The sequence below is a fragment of the Oryctolagus cuniculus genome, chromosome 18 (genome assembly GCF_051225735.1).
Source record: "Oryctolagus cuniculus isolate XC-2025 breed Fujian yellow rabbit chromosome 18, ASM5122573v1, whole genome shotgun sequence".
In the NCBI taxonomy this organism is placed as follows: Eukaryota; Metazoa; Chordata; class Mammalia; order Lagomorpha; family Leporidae; genus Oryctolagus; species Oryctolagus cuniculus.
The window spans coordinates 52,256,688-52,279,375 of record NC_142884.1 but is presented as its reverse complement, the minus strand read 5'-3'; the positions used below and the strand labels follow the sequence as shown (position 1 = coordinate 52,279,375).

The window sequence follows — 22,688 nt, the reverse complement described above, 5'->3', positions numbered from 1 at the left end:
TCAACTAGTATTAGCAGACACTAGTCTTGTTTGTGTGATCCCTTTGATTCTTAGACCTATCATTATGATCAGTTGTGAACTGAAATTGATCACTTGGACTAGTGAGATGGCATTGGTACATGACACCTTGATGGGATTGTATTGGGATCCCCTGGCATGATTCTAACTCCACCATTTGGGGCAAGTCCAATTGAGCATGTCCCAAATTGTACATCTCCTCCCTCTCTTATTCCCACTCTTATATTTAACAGGGATCATTTTTCAGTTAAAATTTAAACACCTAAGAATAATTGTGTGTTAATCACAGAGTTCAACCAATAGTACTAGAACAAAACAAAGAGAAAATACTAAAATGGATAAAGTATTACATTGTACATCAACAGTCAGGACAAGAGCTGATCAAGTCACTGTTTCTCATAGTGTCCAAATAAATAAAATATTTTAAAAAAAAAAAGTAAAGGCTGCCATGGCTCGTGCACATGTGACCAAGCGATTTTATCTTAGAGATAAATCCACAGTCCCCACTGACTTTTGAGTCTAGCCTGGAGGGTTGGCTCTTTCTAGGGATGGAATAGCCTCACTGGGCTAAGAGTGGATCCCTTGCTCCCTATGACTCTAGGAACCCTGCTCACTATGACTGTGGGAATTCTGTTACTGCATGATATGGTGTGGAGTGGAATGTAGCTGGGTCTGTGGGCACTCATGGTTTGGCTTCAGAGGCTCAGGTTTCACTGAGTGCCTGAGGTGGGTTATTGCAGAGGGTTCTGTCTCACACTGAGGACTGCACAGATCCTTTGTATAGTTCTTGTGAATGCTTGGGTGGGTGAGTGGCCACTGTGGGCTCGCCCTTGGCATTGATAACCTTGGCAGAGAGAACATGAGGCAACGATCATACCAGCCAGCATGATCATACTCTCCCCAAGCATCCCATATGAGTGCCAGTTTGAGTCTCAACTGCTCCAATTTTAATCCAGCTCCTCACAAATGTGCCTGGGAAGGCAGCAGAGGATGACCCAAGTCCTTGGGCCCCTGTGCCTAAGTGAGAAATTTGGATGATGCTCCTGACCCTTGACTTTGGCCTGGCCCAGGTCTGACCATTGCAGCCATTTGGGGAGTGAACAAGCAGATGGAAGATCTATCTTTCTCTCTCTCTGCCTCTCAAATAAATAAATCTTTTTAATGATTTTTTTATTTTTACCCCCAAAGAAACCTTTTAATTAAGGAATACAGACTCCATGCATTTTAGAAGTACAATTTTAGGAATACAGTAGTTCTCACCATACCTGCCCTCCCACCTACTCTCCCACTCCTCCTCCTCCTCCCTCTCTCACTCCCAGTCCAATTCTCCTCTAATATCCATTTTCTTTCTTTTTTTTTTTTTTTTGACAGGCAGAATGGAAAGTGAGAGAAAGAGAGACAGAGAGAAAGGTCTTCCTTCACCGTTGGTTCACCCTCCAATGGCCGCCGCAGCCGGCGTGCCGCGGCTGGCGCACCACGCCTAGCCGAAAGCAGGAGCCAGGTGCTTATCCTGGTCTCCCATGGGGTGCAGGCTCAAGCACTTGGGCCATCCTCCACTGCACTCCCTGGCCACAGCAGAGAGCTGGCCTGAAAGAGGGGCAACCGGGACAGAATCCGGTGCCCCGACCAGGACTAGAACCCAGTGTGCTGGCACCACAAGGCGGAGGATTAGCCTATTGAGCCACGGCGCCGGCTCTAATAAACTGTTCCTCATTGCATCTTGAAGTTAATTTCACTTCCTTTTTTTTTAGAAAATTAACTTTAAAGAAGCACCCAAGAATGATACATCTTTTGTGAGCACTTAGACATAATTATAATACAACTCTTTGAGGATAGAAGTCCTGCCTGGGAAGTTAGTGCACAGTGATTCTTGCTCTTAACTTAATGATTAACACTCATGTATGATGTCAGTGATCACCCGAGGCTCTTGACATGAGCTGCCTAAGATATGGAAGCCTTTTGAATCAACAAACTCTATCAGTATTTATACAAGGCCATAGCAAAGTAGAGAAAAAGTACCTCCTTCTTTGAAGAGAAAAGTACCTCCTTCAGGAAAAAGTACCTCCTTCTTTGATGACCATTTTTTAAGATTTATTTATTTAAGAGGTAAAAAGAAAGGTCTTCCATATGCTGGTTCACTCCCCAAATGGATGCAATAGCCAGAGCTGAGCCAATCTGAAGTCAGGAACCAAGAGCTTCTTCTGGGTCTCCCACTTGGGTGCAGGGACCAGCACCTAGTCCATCTTCTGCTTTCCCAGGCCATCAGCAGGGAGCTGGATCAGAAGCCAGGACTCCAACCAGCACCCATATGGGATGCTTATGCCACAGGCAGAGGCTTAGCCTACTACACCACAGTGCCAACCCCAATAAATAAATTTTTTTCAAAATTTCCCCCCCAAAAAAATCCCATGAAATAGATACTGAAGATAAATCAAACTGAAGTATTAGAAAAGAAGAATTCAATATGCCAAAAATAAAATACAGTAGAGAGCCTTAACAATTCATTTGGTGAGGCAGAGAGGAAAGAATATGTGAGCTAGAAGACAAATCTTTAGAAACATTTCAGATCAAAAAAAGAAGAAATTAGAAAACTTAAAAACAGTGTTAGAGATTTATAGGATACTATCAAATGACCCAACATACAGATCTTAGGAATTCCTGAAGATGTGGAAAGAGAAAATGGATTAGAAGGGCTATTCAGTGAAATAATAACAGAGGGGCCGGCTCTGTGGTGCAATGGGTTAAAGATCTGGCCTATGTGTCAGTGTCCCATATGGGTACCTATTCAAGTTCTGAGTACTCCAATTCTGATCAAGCTCCCTGCTGATGCACCTGGGAAAGCAGCAAATGATGGCCCAAATTCTTGGGCCCCAGTACCCACATGGGAGATCCAAAATAAGCTCCTGGCTCCTGGCTTCAAATTGGCTCAGCTCCTGCCAAAGCAGCCATTTGGGGATTGAACCAGTGGATGGAAGGCCTCTCTTCCTCTCTCTCAGTCTCTACCTCTCTCTCTCACTCTGTCTTTCAAATAAATAAAATAAATCTTAGTTTAAAAAATAAATAAATAATAACAGAAAACTTCCCTAATTTGGAGAAAGAAAGGAATGTCCAAGTATACAAGGCACATAGAACTCCCAATAGACATGACCAGAATAGATCTTTACCACAATACATTGTAGTCAAGCTTTCAGCAGTAAAACATAAAGATTCTATAATATGCATGAGAGAAACGTCAGATTACCTTCAAAGGATCTCCAACTAGACTGACAGCTGATTTCTCATCAGAAACTCTATAGGCTAGGAGAGAATGGAAGGACATAATGCAAGTCTGAAAAGAAAAAAAATGTCAACCTAGAATACTGTACTATGCAAAGCTCACATTCATTAATGAAGAGGAAATGAAGACCTTCCATAAAAAAAAACAGAAAATGAAATAATTTGTCACCAAAAGATGCTTAAGGATGTGCTACATATAGAAACACAGATAGTCATATTATGAAAGAATGTGAAGATGGAAATTCTCCCAGTAAAAATAAAAGGAAACCCAAAGCAAACAGTAAGAGTATTTATGGGAAAATTGCAGGACCAAGTTGTTACTTATCAATAATAACCTTTTTTTTTTTTTTTTTTTTGACAGGCAGAGTGAACAGTGAGAGAGAGAGACAGAGAGAAAGGTCTTCCTTTTTCCATTGGTTCACCTCCCAATGGTTGATGTGGCCAGCACACTGCGGCTGGCGCACTGCGCTGATCCAAAGCCAGGAGCCAGGCGCTTCTCCTAGTCTCCCATGCAGGTGCAGGGCCCAAGCACTTGGGCCATCCTCCACTGCCTTCCCGGGCCACAGCAGAGAGCTGGACTGGAAGAGGAGCAACCGGGACAGAATCTGGCACCCCGACGGGGACTAGAACCTGGGGTGCTGGCGCCGAAGGCAGAGGATTAGCCTATTGAGCTGCAGCACCAGCCACAATAATAACCTTTAATGTAAATGTCCTAAATTCTCCGATTAAAACATACCAACAGTCTGAATGGATTAAAAATAAGCTCCATGTATTTGCTGACTACAAGAAACACACCTCACCAAGAAAGGTACACACAGACTAAAAGTGAAAGGATGGGACAAAAATATTTCATGCTAATGGAAAACAAAAAAGAGCAGGAGGAGCCATCCTGATATCAGACTATATAGAGTAGTACAAAAACTGTTAAAAGAGATGAAGAAGGGCATTATGCAGTGTTTAAGGGATCAGTTCAACAGGAAGATGTGACTAGAGCAACTGTATATGCACCCAATTCCTGGGTGCCTGGCTAGTTAAAAGCAATGTTAATGGGTATAAAGGGAGACATAGACTTCAATATAATAATAGTGGGGAGTGGAAGATTTCAACTCCCCACTTGCATCAATGGACAAATCAACTAGACAAAAATCAACAACAACAAAAACAGAGCTAATCTATACTATGGACTGAATGGATCTAATTGTTATCTACTGAACATTTCATCTCACAGATGCAGAATGCACATTTTTTCCATCAGTGCATGAAACCTTCTCTGGGGTAGACCATATGATAGGCCATAAAGATAGTCTCAGAAAACTCAAAAAAAATTGAAATCATTGGGGCCGGCTATGTGGTTAAAGCCACCACCAGCCGGCGCCACGGCTCACTAAGATAATCCTCCACCTGCGGCGCCAGCACCCTGGGTTCTAGTCCCGGGTCGGGTGCCGGATTCTGTCCTGGTTGCTCCTCTTCCAGTCCACCTCTCTGCTGTGGCTCGGGAGTGCAGTGGAGGATGGCCCAAGTGCTTTGGCCCTGCAATCGCATGGGAGACCAGGAGGAAGCACCTGGCTCCTGGCTTCAGATCAGCGTAGCTCCAGCCATAGTGGCCATTTGGGGGGTGACATTTGGGGATTGAACCAACGGAAGGAAGACCTTTCTTTCTGTCTCTCTCTCACTCTCTAACTCTGCTTGTCAAAAAAAAAAAAGCCACCACCTGCAGTGCTGGCATCCCATATGGGCGCCAGTTAGATTCCCAGCTGCTCCACTTCCAATCCAGCTCTCTTCTATGGCCTGGGAAAGAAGTAGAAGATGGCCCAAGTCCTTGGTCCCCTGTAGCCACGTGGAAGACCTGGAAGAACTCCTGGCTCCTGGCTTCAGATCAGCGCAACTCCGGCTGTTGCAGCCAATTAGGTAGTGAACCAGCAGACACCTGACACCTCTCTCTGTCTGTCTCTCTCTCTCTCTCTCTCTCCCTCTCCTTCTCTCTCTGTGTAACTCTGACTTCCAAATAAATAAATCTTTAAAAAAAAAAAGAAAAGAAATAAATCATACCATGTCTCTTTTCTGATTACAGTGGAATGAAGCTGGAAATTAACAACTTAAGAAACTATGCAGACACATGGAGACTGAACAAGATGCTACTGAGTGAATAGTGGGTCATAGAAGAAATCTAAAGGGAAATTAAAAAATTCCTGAAAATGAATGAAGATGTCAACAAAACATATCAAAATAAATGAGATACAGCAAAAGCAGTGTTAAAATGGAAATTTATATCAATTATTGCCTACATTTAGAAATTGGAAAGGCATTAAAAAATGATCTAACAATGCATCTCAAGGGCCTAAGAAAAAAAACAACAAACCAAACCCAAAATTAGGAGGAGTAGAGAAATAAAAAGAATCATCAGGAATTATTATAGCTATATGCCAACAAATTGGAAAATCTAAAAGAAAAGGATAGATTTCTAGACACATGCAGTCTACCAAAACTTAGTTATGAAACCATAAAACACCTAAATAGACCAATAACAAAGATGGATATTGAATCAGTAATAAAGACTCTCCCTCTCTGAAGGGAGAAGAGAAGTTCCACTATGATTATGGCCCTGTCTAGATAATGTCAAAGTTTGTGGACTCAAAAAGCTTCCATAGCCTTGGAAGCTCATGACAAGAGCCTCAGGTGAGCACTAATGTCATAAATAAGAGTGTCAATTGTTAAATCAACAACAGGAGTCATTGTGCACTTACTACCCATGTAGGACCTCTGTCCTTAATGAGTTGTACTATGAGAATTAACGGTAAAACCAATCTTCAAACAGCATTTTATACTTTGTGTGTCTGTGTGGGTGCAAACAGTAGAAATCTTTACTTAGTATAGACTTGATCTCTTGTATATAAAGATAATTAAAATGAATCCTGAAGAATGAGATGGGAGAGGGAGTAGGAGGTGGGACAATTTGGAGGTAGGAGGGCGGGTATGGGGAGAAGAACTACTGTATTCAAAAAAGCTGTCCCTATGAAGTTTATACTTATTTTAAAAAAAAAAAAACTTTTGGCCGGCGCCACGGCTCACTAGGCTAATCCTCCGCCTTGCGGCGCCAGCACACCGGGTTCTAGTCCCGGTCGGGGCACCGGATTCTGTCCCGGTTGCCCCTCTTCCAGGCCAGCTCTCTGCTGTGGCCAGGGAGTGCAAGTGGAGGATGGCCCAAATGTTTGGGCCCTGCACCCCATGGGAGACCAGGATAAGTACCTGGCTCCTGCCATCGGATCAGCGCGGTGCGCCAGCCGCAGCTCACTGGCCGCCGCAGCCATTGGAGGGTGAACCAACGGCAAAGGAAGACCTTTCTCTCTGTCTCTCTCTCTCACTGTCCACTCTGCCTGTCAAAAAATAAAAAATAAATAAAAAATTTTTTTAAAAAACTTTCAAAAAAAATACCCTCCCAACAAAGAAAAGCATAGGACCAGAAGGCTTCACTGCTGGATTCTACAAGACTTTTGAAGAAGAACTGCTTCCGATACTTCTCAAGCTATTCAAAACAATTGCAAGGGAGAGAATCCTCCCAAATTCCTTCAATGAGGCCAGCATCACCTTATTTCCTATACCAGAAAAAGATACAACAAAGAAAGAGCAGTATAGACCAATAACCCTGATGAACAAAGATGCAAAAATCCTCAACAAACTACTAGCTAATTGATTCAAATAACAAATCAGAAAGATCAGTCACCCCAAGCAAATGGATTTATCCCTGGTACGCAGAGTTGGTTCAACATATGCAAAACAATAAATGTGATACATCACATTAACAAACTGAAGAACAAAAATCATATGATTATTTCAATAGATGCATAGAAAGCATTTGATAAAATACAACATCCTTTCATGATAAAAACCTGAAGCAAATTGGGTATAGAAGGAACATTCCTTGACACAATCAAGGTAATATATGACAAACCCACAGCTAGCATCTTACTGAATGGGGAAAAGTTGGAAGCATTTCCACTAAGGTCCAGAATCAGGCGAAGATGTCCACTCTCACTGTTAGTATTCAATATCGTTCTGGAAGTTTTAGCCAGAGCCATTAGGCAAGAAAAAGAATCAAAGGGATACAAATTAGAAAGAAGGAAGTCAAATTATCCCTGCTTGCAGATGACATGATCCTATATATAGGAAAACCAAAAGACTTCACTAAGAGACTGTTGGAACTTCTAAGAGAGTTTGATAAAGTTGTAGGATATAAAATCAACACACAAAAATCAATAGCCTTTGTATACACAGACAATGCCGTGGCTGAGAAAGAATTTGTAAGACCAGTACCATTCATAATAGCTACAAAAAAAAATTTACCAAGGAGGTAAAAGATCCCTACAATGAAAATCACAAAACATTAAAAAAGAAATAAGACACAAAAAATGGAAGAATCTTTCATGTTTGTGGTTGTTAAGTATTAATATCATCAAAATGGCCATACTACCTAAAGTAATTAACAGATTCAATGCGATCCCAATCAGAATACCAAGGACATTCTTTTCAGATCTAGAAAAAATAATGCTAAAATTCATATGGATACACAAGAAACTCCAAATAGCTGCAACAATTTTAAGAAGCAAAAACAAAGTTGGAGTCATCATAATACCAGATTTCAAGACATACTACAGGGCAATTATAATTAAAACAGCCTAGTACTGGCAGACAAATAAACATGTAGACCAATGGGAACAGAATAGAAACCCCAGAAACCAATTAATGTATCTACAACTAACTAATCATTGACAGCCAAGCTAAAATCAATCCCTGGAGAAAAGACAGGATCTTCAATAAATGGTGTTAGGAAAATTTGATCTCGCTGGTGCCGTGGCTCAATAGGCTAATCCTGCACCTTGCGGTGCCAGCACACTGGGTTCTAGTCCCGGTCGGGGCGCCGGATTCTGTCCTGGTTGCCCCTCTTCCAGGCCAGCTCTCTGCTGTGGTCAGGGAGTGCAGTGGAGGATGGCCCAAGTCCTTGGGCCCTGCACCCCATGGGAGACCAGGATAAGCACCTGGCTCCTGCCATCAGATCAGCGCGGTGCGCCGGCTGCAGCGCATCGGCCGCGGCAGCCACTGGAGGGTGAACCAACGGCAAAAGGAAGACCTTTCTCTCTGTCTCTCTCTCTCTCTCTCACTGTCCACTCTGCCTGTCCAAAAAAATGTAAAAAACTAAAAAAACAAAAAATAAATAAAAAATTTGATCTCCATGTGCAGAAGTATGAAGCAAGATCCCTATCTTACAACATATATAAAAATCAACTCTAAATGGATCAAGGATCTAAATCTATCACCTGATACAATCAAAATACTATGGGGAAATTCTGCAAGACATTGGCATAAGCAAATATTTCTTGAAAAATACCCCAGAAGCAATTAAAAGAAAAAAAATAAGAAAGGAAGGAGGAAGGAGGGTGGGAGTGAACAACAGGAAGGGTAGAGTAGGAAGCATCACTATGCCCCTAAATCTGTATATATAAAGTCATGAAATGTGTTCACCTTATATAAATAAAAATTTTTTAAAAATGAAAATGAAAATAAGGAAGTAGAATTGCAAACTTAATCAAAATGATGCGGACCATGTATATTACTTATTTCATTTCACTGTGATTTAAGAAATTATACAGTTTATATATCTTAAATCCTCATTATGTTATGATTTACCAACTGGCTATTAATTCATTCGAGAATTGATATTTTATAACTGAAATTTATAGCAGTAAACTTAAATAATGAAATCTATTATGAATAAAGGAAGACTTTGTTTTTTTAAAAGAGTAAACTGTGCTCACTTCGGCAGTACATATACTAAAATTGGAACGATACAGAGAAGATTAGCATGGCCCCTGTGCAAGGATGACACGCGTATTCGTGAAGTGTTCCATATTTAAAAAAAAAAAAAGAATAAACCATTGTAGAATTGTCCTGACATCCTAGGAATTGCTTACAATATGAATCTATTCATCCTTGAATGAATAGACACTCTAGATATCTATAACCTGTCTTTAAATACGGAGTATTGATTTTAATGGTTTTCAGTCATGTGGCCTTATAATCTGAGATGTAATAGTTTAACCCCATCTCCTTATTTAACCACCTAGCTAATCTAATGCATGACTGATTGCCACAACTTTATAGCTGCTAAAGACCTATTCCCACCACTATTACAACTTAGATTGTCCAAGAACAGTATTCCTGCAGGGAAGTATTCCTGCAGGGAAGCCTGAAGGAAGCTTAGGGAAGGTATAGTTTATTTCTTTGTAGTCACCACAAAGGTAAAGTTAGATCTTGCAAAATTGTAAGTATTCACAGGCACTTGACAAGGGGTACCTTAACATTGTTTCTCCTAAAATAAAAAAGGAAAGTATGTGACTTTCCACTTTCAAATTGACAAACATACATTTTTGGAGTTAAAAAAATTAAGGAAAAGTAAGGTTGTACATTAAATATACTTCTGTCTATGATACCCTGACATGTTATCACCACCATAAGTATTTCATAATCTGAGAACTGAAATCCTTTCAGATTTTGAAGGAAACCTTTCTATTGTGAGTCTCACTGAGATACAGGGCTAACCAATATCCTACTAACAAGTTACCATTTTTCTCACAAGTTAGCTGGAATTGGCTCCTGTCCTCATTGTTTGTTTTGTTGTTGCAGAGTTTCTTGAGTTCTTTACAGATTCTGCATATTTCTGTTTCCTCTCTCTTTCTCGCTTGATCGCTTGCTCTCACTCTTTCTTTTTCTCTTTCTCCCCCCATCTCTGTAACTCTGCCTTTCAAATAAATAATCTTTTAAAAAACAGAGAACTGATATATATTGATGAGCCACCTTCCCAATTTATATTCTCTGTTAACCACAGGATCTTTTTGACTCAATCTCTTTATTTTCAGTTACTTCATTTGTAAAATAGAGATAATTCCATCTTCCTGTCAGAGCTACAATTAGAATTGAAATGTACAGTGTATACTGATGTGACATATGAACTCTTTACATATTATGCAAACCATTATCATCAAAACATATTATTTATTGAGATATATCTTCTTTAAGAAACACATGCATTAATTTTATTCAGCCACTATAAATATACCAACCTGAACAAAAATACAAGTGTAACTATATAACTAATAATTATTCCCCTGACAAATTTCCTAGCAACGAGATATTACCAGAAATTGATTGGCCCTTTATTTAATATAAACAGGACAGTATTGCTAAGACTCCAACAGAAACCAGGAATTAACAACAGAGCTATTCTATTTTCAGACTTCATTGGAACTTGGGCAAGCATGTCTATGGAGACTACCTGAGAGAAGGACACCCCTAGCAAGCACTCATTCTACTTTTTTTTTTTACAGGCAGAGTGGACAGGGGGAAAGAGAGAGACAGAGAGAAAGGTCTTCCTTTGCCGTTGGTTCACCCTCCAATGGCCGCCGTGGCCGGCGCGCTGCGGCCAGCACACCACACTGATCTGAAGCCAGGAGCCAGGTCCTTCTCCTGGTCTCCCATGGGGTGCAGGGCCCAAGCTCTTGGGCCAACCTCCACTGCACTCCCGGGCCACAGCAGAGAGCTGGCCTGAAAGAGGGGCAACCAGGACAGAATCCGGTGCCCCGACCAGGTCTAGAACCCTGTGTGCCGGCGCTGAAAGGCGGAGGATTAGCCTAGTGAGCCGCAGCACCAGCCACTCATTGTACTTTAACCAACTCTGTGTGGAAAGTGTTTTATTGCAGCAACACCCACTTTCACATCCCAGGGGCTTCCTGCTTAAAATAAGTTAAGTTTTTTTCTGGCAACTCAGTCTTGAAGCTCTCAAATTAAAATAATCAACTGATTATCTTAATTGCCTAACTGTACCAATTGTAAAATAATAAATTAATGATAGATTACACAGATGATAGATGGATGGATAGATATATAGGGATTGATTGGTCAGTGGATAGATGGATTCTTCTTGGTAAAGATTTAGGTATGTGATTCAATGATAAGTAAGCTATGGAAAATTCCGTTCTTCAGTTTACTCCAAATCAATGATTTCTTTAAAAGGTGGCCTCTGAGAAAATGTTCTTTCAATCAATAAAGCTTAAACTGAACAGTCCTTGAAGGCAGCTCATTAAACTTAAAAGATTTAGGGTGAAATAACTTCCTTAATTTGGAAAATTATACTAAATAATAAGGCAAAACCATGAGGAAATTTAGATATTTTTCATTAGTCTTTCTTAAGGGCATCATAAATTATGCATTTTTAAATAAAATTATTAAGATCACTTTTTTGCAAGTCCTTTTTAAACTCTCAGGTTCAAGATACTCCACACAAAAATTATTGTTTAAACTGGGTGTGTTAACCCAGGAGTAGACATTCAAGGAGGTTATTAGGGGAAATGTCTATGTGAGCAAAAATTAGGAAGGAGCCAGAAAGCCTGAGAAAACCATCAGATCACAGTAGTCTGATCCCAGATGAGCCTTGGGAGCTCATGACAAGAGCCTCAGGTGAGCACTAATGTCATAAATAAGAGTGTCAATTGTTAAATCAACAACAGGAGTCATTGTGCACTTACTACCCATGTAGGACCTCTGCCCTTGATGTGTTGTACTATGGGAATTAATGGTAAAACCAATCTTCAAACAGTACTTTATATGTTGTGTGTTTGTGTGTGTGTGCAAACTGTAGAAATCTTTACTTAGTATAGACTTGATCTCTTGTATATAAAGATAATTAAAAATGGATCTTGAAGAATGAGATGGGAGAGGGAGTAGGAGGTGGGACAATTTGGAGGTAGAAGGGCGTGTATGGAGAGAAGAAATGTTATAATCCAAAAGTTGTACTTTTGAAATTTATTTTGATTAAATAAAAGTTTTCTATAAAAAAAAAACAGTTCCATAGTATTAATCAATACACCATGGTGAAAATGTCCCATTTGCCCCACATTTTCAGCTATTGTGTTAAAGAGCTGTTTATGAAGCAATGGTTTGGAGATTGAGCAAAATACCTTCAACTCTCTCTCAGTTCCTTCACAAGAAGTTTAAAAGATTTTGTCAATGTGTAGGACACCAGTTAGTCTATGTTAGTTAATGAGCAGGGTAACTGCTCCATTAAATAGTAACTCATATACTCATGGATCACTCCTGTATTTCGTTTCCCATCTCAATGTGACTGGGTCAGTCACTTGACTAAGAAGCTGTCATCTCAGGGATCCCTCATCATTTTTTTCTCATAATTTTATTATGTTGGAACAATCCATAAGCTAACAAGATTCTAAGGTCTAGATTTAGAGCTCAGGGACTGGTGATCTCTTATTTAACCCGTAAGCTTCAAAATTGCTTTCCCTATATGCTGATCTGAGTACTGAACCCTGGTCTAACAATGCAGTGATACTTTGTTTCCATTTCATATTAATCATTGCCTTCACTTCCTCTGCAGGAACCTCAAAAAGAAGGAGACTCCTAAAGGTATAATTCCATTTTAGTATTAACCAAACTGTAATTTATAATCCAAAGGCTTCAAATATAAATATATATAAATATAAAATGGAAATTATTAATGTAACATAAATACCCCCAGTCCTTATTAAATGTCATTACATACCTAAGACCCAATTCATTTGATCATATGTGTTACTGCAGTATGGTAGTTTCCACCATTTTGATGAATGAGTTGTTTTAAAATTCATTAAATAACATTTTTATTTCTTTTTTAGAAATTATAATTTAAAATATTTATGCCTAATCAGTAGAACTTTCCAAAACCAATCAGAGTGAAAGGTTGATATTTAAATATGTTTATTCTCTGAGGCAGGTGTTCTCATTGACATACTATACCCTGATTCACAAATGTAAGGTTAATAGAAAACTGAAGGTCTTGAGGAAAGTGAGAATTTTAGATTGGTAATGTAATGAAAAATAGAAATATAATATTCATATATTATAACATGGCATTACTTTGGGCCTTTCTTTAAAGGATACCCCGATTCTTGTTTTACAAGGAATTTTATGAATTTTCATAACTGACTATATAGTCCAGATGTATATACATATAATATACTCAAAGATACATATACATATAATTCATCACAGTGTTCTTGGTTGGAGTTCAGAGAGATGTATTAAGTGATTTTTCTACCATACAGATATAATCGATGTAAATAACTCAAGATCATATAGAGTAGTAAAATACAGTATAATAATTAAGGAGTAATTTGTTTTGTTTTTAATGTGATTTATTTATTGATAAGTTCAAATAATTTATGTTTTCATAATGATCATATTTTAACACCAAATCACCGAATTCCTAAAAATCTAGCAGTGGGCTCTCACAACCTGTTGTGGGCCAGCTCCAACATCGAACTTCTAAAATTTTCCATGTGACCTTACACTCTCATTCTTTTCTGATTCCTTAACCAGATGCATAGGATTTTGTAGAAGTTTAGGGATCCCCCAGAACTATTAGCGAAACCTTGAGTCCCTGACTATATAGAGTTGTCATTCCCTTTCTCCAGACCCTACTAAATCATACCAGATTGAGAGTAAGAAATAAACCCTTTGTGTCTTAAGCCACTTGAAAGTGGGGTTATATGTTGCTGCAGCTGGTATTGAAAAATAAATGAATGATCTCATTTATTGTCCATGTTTAGTGAATCACCAAACCCAGCTGAGATGTTTTATGGAATACAGATTCCTGTATTGTCTCCTGTAATGATTAAGAATCTCTAGGACTTAGAGTTGGAAAGACTTCCTGATCATTAGCCAGATTTGAAAACCATTGATCTAATTAATCCCATTTCTTCCTAATTGTTTTACTAAAGCATCCCTTACAGTTTTGCAGAAGAAAGTGATTATCTAAGCTATGTAGGGCATATGTATCTGATAAGACTACTCCAAATTTGAAATTTGATCAAAGTTCCTCTTCCATCTTCAAATGTTTTTCAAATTGAATATTTTGTTTCATAATAAATCTACTTGCTTTTATATTCTAAAAATGTTTCAGCGGCTGGCATTTGGCCCAGGAAGTAAGAAACTGGTTAAGACAATTATATCCCCTATCAGAGTACCTGGGTTTGATACCCAGCTCTGGCTCCGGTATCCAGTTTCCTGCTAATGCAGACCCTAGGTGACAGCAGCAGTGGCTCAAGTAATTGTGTTCCTGCCACCAACATGGAAGACCTTGATTGAGTTCCTGACTGCAAACTTCAGTTCTGCCTAGCCCTAGCCATTACAGGCATTTGGGGAGTGAACCAGAGGACAGGAGCTCTATCTATCTAACTCTATTCTATTTCTGTCTCTATCTCTGTATCTCTCTATGCCTCTCAAATAGACACTTTTTTTAAAATATTCTTTTCAAAGTGTTTACCAGTTTGCTTTCATGACCCCCTTCCCCTTCTCCTCAAAGCCTGGGAAATAAAATTGACATTTCAGGGGCACCTGCTGGGTGAAATTATGCATACCAGTGCCATACCCAAGAACCATATTGGTACCTCATCTCACTTTGGAGATGCCCCCAATAAACAGTTAACCAGAGTCCACTTGAACACCTGCAGAGATAGAGCACTTATCACTACTTCTGGCCAGCATATCTTTCCATTTTTGAATGCCTATCAATATCTGAGAACTCTGTAGTGAGATAAAATTGCTCTCCCTCATTTCAAAATATTGGTTTGCAAGAAGCTATCAAATTCCCACCCACATTATAGCCTTTTAGTCCTGTAGTACAGCTGTCATGAGTTCCCATTCCTGATTTTTCTGTCCCACAAGCCTAATATGGTCAAGAAAAATAGAGTGACAAAGAGGAACAAAGACAGGGAGCCACTGTAGCTGCAAAGGAAATGAAAAAGTGTTTACAGGAAACATTTAGATTTTACCTTGTAGTAAAAGAGCAGTTTGATAGTCAAAAGTGGAAGTGGTACCAGAAGAGGAAACTCTCGGAGCAAAGTTTATGAAAAGGTTTCATGTGTCTAAGATCAACACGATAATGAGTTAGGAAAGGATAATGGGAAAGCTGGAAAAATCAAATGTCTATTTCTTGTTGCCACAGTTGCCTCAGTGTCACCCCAGAAATGTTAGGAATAAAAAATTCCCAGGCTCCGTACTAGACTTCCTGAATCAGAATCTGTAGTTTAACCTGATCCTCATGTGACTAATATGTACATTAGAGTTTGCAAAACAGAGGAGTGAGAAACAATCTATAGAGCAACTTGGTAAATGCTCTGGTACTCAGGAGAGGGGACAGAAAAGAAAATCTGATATAAAACACAAAAAAATCTACAAGTAGTCAGCATGGGAAAAATCATGACTTTTTCATATTAATATTGTTTACTTCTTTTATTACACATGAAGTCCATGCCATAATATTTTCAGTGTTTAATCTCTAAAGGTTTTAGCTCAACTCTTTTGTTACATCTAATACTTTGAATATCAGCTTGTAGGGAATGAGAAATCATTGAGCCAGAGAATGACATGGTTAAATCTGAGTTACAGGACCCTCCCTCAGGTGCATGTGTGGAATGTCAGGATGAAAAGAATGACTTTTCCAAAGTGCTGCTAATTTGTGTAGCTCTGTTTCTTCCACCATTGCTTGGAAATGCATGATGGTATATAATACTCCGTACATCTGTTGCAGATAACATTTCTTCTTTAAACAATATTTTTTAAGATTTATGGATTTATTTGAAAGGCAGAATTACAGAGAGAGAGAAAAAAAATCTTCCATCTACTGGTTATTCCAAAATGGCTACAACAGCCAGGGCTGGGCCAGGTCCAAACCAGGAGCCAGGAACTCCATCCAGGTCTCACACATGACTGGCAGGAGCCCAAGCACTCAAGCCATCTGCCACTGCTTACCCAGGCTCATTAGCAGGAGCTGGATCAAAAGTGGAGCAGCCAAGACTCAAACCAGTACTCATCTAGGATGCTGGCCTTGCAGTCTGTGGCTTAACCCACTGTGCCACAACACTGGACTCTTCCTAAACAGTCTAAACTGTCTCCTTTCTATATTGTGAAAACAGTCTCTTCTCCTTGGACCTTAAAGATTTATTTGTCCCTCTGACAGTATCAAAGGTCATAATCCTGATCCTCATTTCAAATTCAAATAGTCCTTTGCTTCTAGTGCAGCAATATCTCTGACTCTGCCAGCCTCTGACACAGCAAGGTCCACTCTAACCATGTGGAAGATATTGGCTGCTGTTTCGTGAGAACTCTGGGTCTAATGAACAGTCTTTTTCCTTTGTAGTCCTGGATCCCAGAGGATTTGTAAACAGTTCAGATCTACTTATTTCACAACCACTCCAGATCCCTACTCAGTTCTGTCAAGTAAAGGGAAGGAGATGAGACAGAGAGAGAAGTCACAAGACACAGTGATGGACCTGCATAGGGGGACTTTATCTGTCAAGCCTTTGGGGACAAGCCTTTCCCCGTCCTCAACCCCTGAATGTAAGGAGGAACTGCCCCTTCTGCCTCTCCGGTGGGAGGCAGATGAGAAGATACCTGCTAAGCAGGACACCACAACCACCCCACGAATTGTTATGTTTAGGGTAGGTAATGCACCAAGCTGCACAATGAAAATCATACCTAGGACTGATAGGAATCATCAGGGTAAAAGTCCCCTTACTTTACACTGGACTTGCTAAACTCCAAACATATATCCCTAGAGCTGTTGGTGGCCATCTTTGTTGCACTGTACCCAAAGCCCACCTGACAATGAATGATCCAAAGAAGAAAGCAGAACGTTAGGAGGGAAACTTTAAGAGCGGGTGTTGTGCCACAAGCTAAGCCACCACTTGGGACACCCACATCCTATGTTGAAGTGCCTGGTTTCAGTCCTACTCTACTTCCAGTCCACTTTCCTGTTCATTCATCCTGGGATAACCCAAGTACTTGAATTCTTGCCACCCATATGGGACACTTGGACAAGGTCTCTGACTCCTGCCTTCAGCCTGGCCAGCCCTGGCTGTTGCAGACATTTGGGGAGTGAACCAGCAGATGGATAATCTCTCTCTCTCTCTCTCTCTCTCTCTCTCTCTCTCTCTCTTCCAATCACTCTTTCTATCTCAGTGTGTGTGTGTGTGTGAGTGTGTGTGTGTGAGTGTATGACACTCTGCCTTTCAAATATTTTAAAAGGATGGAGAAAGATAGATGCCTATAATGGCTACTTCCTGGAAGGTGGTATCGATGGAACTTCTCAGCTACAGAACCCAGAGCTCCAGGAAAGGAATATTTGTCAGATGGAAATATATTTCATTCCTTTGAATCTTCAACCTTTCATATACCAGCATCATGTCTTCAGTTTCAATGCAACTGTGGCACAGCAGATTAAGCTGCCCCCTGAAGTGCCAGCATCCCAAATTAGAGCATCAGAGGGCACCCAGGAAAGCAGTGGAAGATGGCCCAAGTACTTGGGCCCCTACCACCCACATGGAAGACCAAGTGGAGTTCCTGGCACCTGGCTTCAGCCTGGCCCTGCCCCAGCTGTTGTAGCCATTTGGGAAGTGAACCAGCAGATGGAAGGTCTCTTTCTTTCTGTATCCTTCCTCTCTCTGGGTCACTCTACCTTTCCAATAAATAAATGAATTTTTTAAAATAAATTTTAAAAAATTTTTAAAGGGGAAGAATGTTCTCTTTACAACAAATAATGCACTGATATGAAGTTAACTGAAAATAGATCTTAGTAAAAAATAAGAATGGGAATAGGAGCGGGAGGAGGAAGAAGGGTAGGAGAGGGGGTGACAGGGCAGGTGCAGTGGGAAGAATGACCATGTTCCTAAAGTTGTAATTATGAAATGTATGAAGTCTGTATTCCTTAAACTAAAGGTTTCTGGGGAAAAAAAAAACAAATAATGCACTGAAAATACAATTTATAATTTGCCTTTGCTGGTTAGAAATGGGATCAAAGAGAAAAGATGGCTGAGGTTTACATAAGTAATATTTTGTAGTTTCAGAATTCTCAAAGCACAGGTTTTAGAAAGAAGGAAGCTGTTGCCCAGAATCCTAGGAAATCTCCACTGTGTTCCGAGTTACTGAGGAGTGTTTCTGCATGTTTTTATGAGATTTTTTTGGTTAACTCTAACTCCCAAATTAATATTGTACTTACATATAAATAGTCAGCCAAAAATTGAAACTTTTATCTCTGAAGAAAAAAAAAAAAAACTTTAGAAAAATATAACCAATATTGAAATGGAGAAAAGATTGAATGTCAAAAAACTATATTGACCCTGAAATGTAGACTTGTAGTTTTTAAAAAAGGCTTTTTTTTAAGATTTATTTATTTCGAAAGAGTTACACAGAGAGGCGGGGTTGGGGGGGAGAGGTCTTCCATCTACTGGTTTACTCCCCAATTGGCCTCAATGGCCAGAGCTGCACCGATCTGAAGCCAGGAGCCAGGAGCTTCTTCCAGGTCTTCCACACGGGTGCAGGGGCCCAGGGACTTGGGCCATCTTCCACTGCTTTCCCAGGCCTTAGCATAGAGCTGGATCAGAAGTGCAGCAGCCGGATCTCAAACCGGCAACCATGTAAGATGCTGGCACTGCAGGCAGTGGCTTTACTGGCTACACCACAGCACTGGCCCCCAAAAAAGCTTTCTATTAATTTATCATCCCCATGGTGAGAAGTACTATGTTAAATATAAATGCATTATGTTATAAAAAAATTAAAAAGATTCATAAAGAGATTGATTACTGATAACATTATTAAGTGAGTCCTGACTGCTTTATTCAGGCATGAAATCTGTCCTACACTGGAATACCCTATTTACCAATAAATTATCTTTTCAAGTTTGTTGTTATTTATTTAAAAGAGAAAGCAACAAAGATAGACAAGACTTCCATCTGCTGGTTCACTCCACAAATGCCCACAACAACTGAGCCAGACTGAAGCCAGGAACCAGAAACTCCATCCAAGTCTACCCTTGTGGGTAGCAAAATCCCAGGTATTTGAGCCACCATCTGCTGCCTCTGACAGTGCATATTAGCAGGAAACTGGATCAAAAGAGGAGGCAGGACTCATACCAGGTACTCTGTATTGGATGCAAGCATCCTAAGCAGCAGCCTAATCCACTTTACCACAATTCCTGCTCTTAAATTCTCTTCTAATAAATCAATATGGAATTTTATAAATGATATTTGCCAATAAAAAATATATAATTAGTAATAGAGTTTCAAAAAGGAAAAATATATTCAGGAAAATTGCATGCATTTAGTTTAAAGTCACCCCTGTAGGTGGTATCACAAAGGCAACAACACACAACTGTTGTGTTTTTTTTTTTTTTAAGATTCAGTTTATTTATTTGAAAGACAGATTTACAGAGAGAGGTAGACACAGAAAGAGGTCTTCCACTTGCTGGTTTACTCCCCAAATGGTCACAAAGACCAAAGCTGAGCCTATCCGAAGCCAGGAGCCAGGATATTCTTCTGGGTTTCCTACATATGTGCAGGGGCCTACGGACTTGGGCCATCCTCCACTGCTTTCCGAAGCACATTAGTAAGAAGCTGGATCAGAAGTGGAGCAACCAGGACTCCATCCGGTGCCCATATGGGATGGTGGCATTGCTGGCTGGGGCTTTAACCCACCACGCCACAGCACCAGCCCCAACACACACCTATTGGGGCACAACACAAAGACAGATGGGCGGGGGGGAGGGTGATCAAAGGTCGGCTCTAGAGCAGCCTTCCTGGCTTCACAGCCTGCTCCCATTAGCAAGCTGAGCAATGTTGGACAAGTCATTTGAGCCAACTGTGCTTCTGTTTCTTCATCCAAAGCATGCAGTGATAGAACTTACATCATGCCCGGCGCCACGGCTCACTAGGCTAATCCTCCGCCTTGCGGCGCCAGCACACCAGGTTCTAGTCCCGGTCGGGGCGCCAGATTCTGTCCCGGTTGCCCCTCTTCCAGGCCAGCTCTCTGCTGTGGCCAGGGAGTGCAGTGGAGGATGGCCCAGGTCCTTGGGTCCTGCACCCCATGGGAGACCAGGAGAAGCACCTGGCTCCTGCCATCGGATCAGCGCGGTGCGCCAGCCGCGGCAGCCATTGGAGGGTGAACCAACGGCAGAGGAAGACCTTTCTCTCTGTCTCTCTCTCTCTCACTGTCCACTCTGCCTGTAAAAAAAAAAAAAAAAAAAAAAACACTTACATCATAGTGTTGAAATGGATTAAGTGAGGTAATAACATGAAGCACCTAGAATGACTGGCACTGAGTAAACATATTTGTGATGGTTATTATAATTTTCTAAGCCCTCCCTCCTTTGCTTCCTCCCTCATTGTCTAAGTCCAACACTTTCTCTTCTAAGGCAGAGAATTCACAATGCCTAGGAACCAGAGACGGATGCAGCTGAGTCCAGCTCTTGGGACTCTCTCGGTTTATAGGGAAACTGCATTATGACTCAGGATCAATGAGCCACACATGCAATGATCAAGGTACAGGAACTAAAAATTCAGAGAAGCAATTCCTCTCCAAATCTAGGGTACTCAAGGAAGATTCCTGGAGAAGGATCTCTCAAAGTACAGCGTAGTCCCTTGGTCATGGAGGAGACACTGTGGGAAAAGATCTCTCCTTAAGGAGATTTATGTGAGAACATCCTGCATTGATTCCCTCTCTGACTAAGGCAAGAAGCAGTTCAGTGTAGGCCAAGTTACAGAGTGGGAAGAACAGACACTCAAATTAACATGACATATTGTTCCTGAGAAAATACATTTAAGCTGTGTTAGGCTTTTTAAAAAGATCTCTAATTGCTGCCAACTGTCTACTTCTCCCTGGAAATTATGAAACTTAGGACTTGTGAGTCAATACAAAGGCTAAAATGGGATCCTGGAAATTCTATTATTAGGGTATGAAAAAATGAAGTCAAAAGGCAGAATTAGGGCTGTGATTAGCATGAAACAATAAAATCTCAGGAGTGCTTCGATCCTCAAAGGTGAGTCATTCCGACATGCCTCCAGAAGGTTGAGGGGAGTCTCCAACAATCGACACCCTAACAGGGAGGGTCAAACCAGTTTCTATACAGCTGAACTACAGAGACCAAATGCTTTCCTTTTTAAGAACTACTCTGCGCTATAGAGCATTTGAGCATTGCAGCTGAAAGATGCAAAACTAAGAGCTAAAAAGGTGGAGACAGAACCTCATGTGTATATTCACACTCACAGCCCTATGTTTACCATAACTACACACCTGTGGACAGTTATCACCTGCACAGACATGTACATAGTGTCTACCACAGGAATATAATCACAATATTACATTCATACACACAAACATTCTACAGTCACACCAAACATACCAAGCAATGCCTGACATGCCACCTGCAGACATATTCCCCTCACCCCCTCACACCCAAGGCATGTGCCATGTGCATGTGCCAGAACAGGCTTGTCATGTCAAAAGTATGTATCAGCCCCACACCCAGGTAGTCATCCCAAATACGCATCATGATATGCACAGATTGCCTTCCTTTCATGAGACTTATACAACTTTATTTTTAATGAAGTAAAACAATAAAAAGGGACGGAAAGAAAATAATTTTAATTTTTAAAATCACAAAGAAGACCCATGCATGCCATCAAGATTGAACGTCTGGAGGTGGATATTCAGGATGAGTGTTTGGCATAGTCGTTATATCTCATATTGAAATACCTGAGTTCAAGTCATGGTTCCACTCCCAATTCCAATGTGTTGCTAATGTGCACCCTGGGAAGCAGCAGATGATGCCTCAAATGATTGAGCCTCTGCCATCCATGTGGGGGACCTGGATTGAGTTACTGGCTCCTGGCTGTTATGAGCATTTGAAGGGTTGAATCCACAGGTGTGAAATCTCTTTCATCTTTCTGCCTCTTCCTCTCTGTTTTTCTGCTTCTGTCCCTCTGCCTTTCAAGTAAATAATTTTTAAAAAAAAAGATTCAACATGCTTTGTATAACCAGTCTAAGGGTATCCCAGGGGTTGTGTACCACATATAGTTCACTCTGTGTCCAGGGATGAAGCTGGAGAGTCTGATGAAGCTTTCTCCATTGAATTCTCTCTAGGCAGCGCCTCTGAATGTGGGACTGGCACAAGAATAACAGAAGAAGGCTTTTCTGTACCTTCCCTTAACTCTCTCTTTCTGGCTTTTCCAGGAATCTTGGTGGATAGACATGGCTGAAGCCCCTAAAGTAAAACAGAGCTTGGTGGAATGTAAAATCATTCAGTTCTTGCCCCAATAGTGACAGATGCATACCACATGACAGAGGCCACAATTTAAAATGAACTCCCTGCGTGGGGTTGTGGTACTGTGTCGGAGAAGAAGAGTGGGATGAGTAACCACCACATAGTAACTCTGGGCTGATGCTCCAACTACTTTATCTCCTTCATTCTTCACAGCCTTGAAAGTTCCCTAATACAGACTCATTCTACATCTTCTACCTAT

General features: G+C 40.6%; 1 non-coding gene across 1 annotated transcript; it reads left to right on the top strand.

Annotated features, from left to right (window-relative positions):
* The first annotated feature begins 9,096 nt into the window (after nt 1-9,096).
* On the top strand, nt 9,097-9,203 carry LOC127491413 (U6 spliceosomal RNA). The gene has a single exon (XR_007920074.3). It is a non-coding gene; the product is annotated as a U6 spliceosomal RNA (small nuclear RNA).
* The last annotated feature ends 13,485 nt before the right edge of the window (nt 9,204-22,688 follow it).